The sequence below is a fragment of the Trichosurus vulpecula genome, chromosome 4, assembly GCF_011100635.1.
Source record: "Trichosurus vulpecula isolate mTriVul1 chromosome 4, mTriVul1.pri, whole genome shotgun sequence".
NCBI classification, from domain to species: Eukaryota; Metazoa; Chordata; class Mammalia; order Diprotodontia; family Phalangeridae; genus Trichosurus; species Trichosurus vulpecula.
In genome coordinates, this window is record NC_050576.1 from 328,221,442 (window position 1) to 328,225,829 (window position 4,388).

A 4,388-nucleotide genomic window follows, 5' to 3' on the forward strand; every position below is an offset into this window, starting at 1 on the left:
AAGGAGATAATATTTATAGACAGTTGTATATACATGCATACGTTATCATATATATGCAAATATGTTATGTATACATATATGCAAAAGTACTTTGTACATTTTATTTTATTTTATTTTATTTTTCAGTTTGGTAACTTTATTACGTCAAGTATATGTGTATCTACATGTTCAATATACACACTTGAAAATTTAAAGTGTGTGCTTGTGTTACTATGTGAGGTGCTCTAGGGGTCTAGGGACAATATGCCACCAGAATGGTGGCAAATGACCTTCTTTTCCGGCTGGAGGCAGAGCTTCAGTCTTAGGACCGTCAAGTGGAGTTTCCTCCTTCAATTGCTAAACCTCACGATCCCAACTTTCCAAGGGCAGTTTCTTCCATTTCTCCCTATTGGCAAAGTAATCAGGGTACATCGCCTTCTCAGAGGGGTGCCTGTAGTCTAAGCACCACTCGGGAACCTTGTAACACTCATATCTTTCAAACGAAGTGCCTCCAGGGGAATCAGGGAAGATATATGGCTGAGGATGCTGGTAAGCCCAAAATTCTTCCTCACCCTTCATAAGCAGTTTGGTGGCCTTTACCATATCTGTTTCATTCTTATGTTCTTCAAACCGAGCCCTCAGCAAACAAGCTTGGAATCAATACGCATCCCTGTGGACTATCCAGGTTTCGAGGTGGCAAAGCGCCCGCTTGTAGAGCCGCAGCACCTTCTGCTGGTGGGTCAGGAAGGTGCCCGGGGCGCAAAACGCCATCTCGCACCACTTCATCTTCAGCACAGCCGGTTACTGCAGGGGTTTTCGGGAAACCGGAAGGCTCCCTCTTTGTACATTTTAAAGTTACGTGTGTGTATCAGTTATTCTTAAATGATATGTAGATAAAACACTTTAAAAAATACTTACTTTGTGCCAGGCACAGTGCTAAGTAATAGACATGTAAATACAAACAAGTAAGTTGGTTCCTGCCCTCAAGGAGGTTACATTCTAATTTAGAAAGATAACACAAATAAAAGAAGGAGCTATATACACTTGGTGGTATGGAAGGCCAAGGACAAAGATGTAACAAGATAAAGTAAAAAGCTTACTTGTCAGAGCAAAAGAACCCAAAAGCAGAATCCAGGTTCTATTATGGGGTTGTGATCCACAGTTTAAAAAAGTTCTGAAGGGTTCAGGAGTAGAAAAAGTTTAAGAAGTCCTGGATTAGAGGAGTGAAAGATTCAAGGCCAAGAGACCAACCAGAAAGCTATTGCAATAACCTGGCATGAGGTGATGAGTGAAGGCAGAATCAAGAGCATTTGGCAACAGATTAGATATTGCTATTGAGTTAAAGTTAGGACATGAAGATGGTTGAAGTGGTAAGGCTGTATTACTAGGAAGTCTGATGATGACCTTGATGAGCAGTAAGGGAATTTTACACAGTGGGGAGTTTGGGGGAAAGAGAATGAGTTCATTTTGTAGCATGTTGAGGTTCAGGTGTGTTTGGAACATCCAGTTAGAGATGTCCTAGCTATTTGAAGATGTGAAACAGAGGTCAGGAGAGAAGTTAGTACCAGGTAAATAGATCTGAAAATTACCTACATTAAGATTTTAACTGAATCTGTGGAAACTTTTCACACAAAAGAATACAAAGGGAGAAGAGAAGGGGCACAAGACATTGCCTTGGGGTAATATTCACTGTCAGCAGGTGTCACCTGGATCTAGCCAAGTACACTGAGAAAGTGGAAATAAAACTAGGAGGATAATCCAAAAGGATAGTGTCAGAAAAATCTAGAGAGAAGAGAATATCAAGGAGAAGAAATTAATCAACAATGCCAAATATTATGGAGGTGAAGAAGGATGAAGACTGAGGAAAGGTCATTAGATTTGGCAGTCTTCTTTCTGGGGTTTCATCCAAGGTTTTTACTGCCTGATTGTGTTTCCATGGTACATTAGGAGATTTTCTTTGCTTGTTCATTTCCTCAGCCACTATAATACTGTGGGGTTTATTTTATTTCCCCTCTTTTAACTGTCCCTCAGACACCTCAGTCTCAACATGTCACAAAATAAACATTTCTCTCTAAATTTCCTATTGCCATTCTCCCAATCACCACCCAGGTTCACAAACTAGGATTCATTCTTGACTTTGTAATCTCTGTCAACCTACCTGACCCCATATCCAATCTTTTGCCAAGTCCCATTGATTCTATCTTTGCAACATCTCTTATAACCTCTCCCTTCTATCCTCTCACTTAGCCACTAACCTGGTGCAATCCCTTATCATCTCAAAATTGGATTACTGTGATGTCTTTCTGTTTAGTCTTTCTATTTCCACTCTCAATACATATCAGTCAATCCTCTCATTCAGCTACCAAAATTGATCTTCCTGAAGTGCAGGTTAGAATATGTCACTCTCCCGCTCCCTCCCGTTAATAAACTCCCAAAGTACCCTACTACATGCAGGAGTAAATTCTAAATCTTATTTGTCATTTAAAGCCCCTCATAACTTATCCCCTACCTAACTCTTTTGGTTTCTTAAACCTTACTCCTTTCCACACATTTTTCTATCCAGTGGCATTGACCTCTTTGTAGTTGCTTTCACCATAACCACCACCATCACCACCATCACCACCTCCTCTATTTTAATTGCTGTCTTTATTGGGATGCTCTCTCTTCATCTCTGCCTCTTGGATTTCCCAATTTCTTTCATTCCTTAACAGCCAGGAGCCTTAACAGTCAGTATTATATGATGATTAGCAGAGGCCAGTATGAAGGAGGAGAGAGCTTGGAATATGATCTTCCAAAAGGCAAAAGATTGAAACATACAAACTAAAATAATTTACCTAGAAAAACTGTGTACTCCTACAGGGCAAAATGGATCTTTAACAAAATAGAACATTTTGTTGCTAATATGAGCTGATTATAAACTTTGATATGTAAAAACAGGAGTCAGGAAAAATATAAAAGACTAAGAAGAATGGCATCACATTCTACTGGTGTTCCTTCTAACCAATATCAACAGGGGTCATAGAAAGAGTTAAATAAGACAAAGGCCCTGGGAATGGTTTTCAATATTTTGATTTTTAAAGGAATAAAAAAGGAGGAAAGAAATACATTGGTAGATAAAAGAGGAGAGGAAGTGTGAGAGAACATATATAATTGTGGTGTACAAGTAGAAGTCTAAATAAACATGGAGGAAAGGGTGGGGAACACAGATGACACTGGAACCTCATTTTCATCTGAACTGCTGAAACATGGAAAGAATACACACACAGTTTGGTGCAGACATATATTTCACTTATCAAGGAACAGTAAGGAAATGGAAGCAGGAAGAAAAGGAACTACAAGAAAGAGTAGATTCAGAGATTAGTAATAACTAAAACAGACTCTAACCATGGAGAATGGATCACTGAGAGATGTTTAAATGGAAAGAAGGAAAAGGAAAGAACCTGAGATTGGCCTTTGGGTGAGGGAAGAGAAAAGGGGTAGGAGGCAGAAGAAAATTGCATCAGATCTAGTACCGTGGTGCTTAACGCATTCCTCACTCATCAGCCTCTTCATCTTACAAGGAAGTGGTGGAAGGGCAAATAAATGAATAAGGATAAGAGAAAAGCATGGAAGGAAATATTCAAAGAATAATAATAACTGGGAGTGAATATACTGAGCTCACCCATAAAAGACACTGCATAGCAGAATAGAATAGAAAGCAGAATCCAACAATATGGTGCTTTCAAAAAGTGCCCTTGAAACATAAGGATTTATGAAGAGTTAAAATTGAATTTTATTGGACCAAAATCGGTTGTATTTAATCAAGAATTCAAAAAAAAAGCAGAGGTAGCAATCATGATCTCAGACAAAACAATACCAAAATAGACTTGATTGAAAAAGATAGAGAAGCTGCATTATGCTGAAAGGTATTATAGACAAAACACTCAATATATAGACCCTGAATGAATGTAGTTATGCAATTCTATAATTCGTAATCCTTATCTTTTGTTTCCCCTTCATTTCCCAGGCCCCCAGTATCCATTCAGTTGTCAAATCTTTTTACTTCTAACTTTACAACATCTTTTTTCATTTAGCCTTTTCTCTATACTCATATGACTCAGCCTTCCCTCACTCGAATCAAAGTCAAGTGCAAGTCATGTCATCATTTCCCTGATGTCATGTTCCTCTTCCAGAATGAAGGACAAAGACAACTCGTATGACTACCAATGTAGCTCAGACTCTTATCCTCTCTTATCCAAATTGTTGTTATAGCTTCCCAAATGGTCTTCTTGTTCTCTCCAATTCCAGATAGTTTATAAAATAATCTTAATAAAACAAATATCTAATGATTCCTATTCCCCTTCACTCACTTTATATTCCAGCTGAACTGACACAGTTTCAGTCCCTTATGCCTAGCATCCCATCCTCCA

The 4,388-nt window shown here is 38.6% G+C and overlaps 1 pseudogene; it reads right to left on the reverse strand.

Annotated features, from left to right (window-relative positions):
* Positions 1-210: 210 nt before the first annotated feature.
* LOC118848435 lies at positions 211-765 on the reverse strand (annotated as a pseudogene).
* Positions 766-4,388: the final 3,623 nt, after the last annotated feature.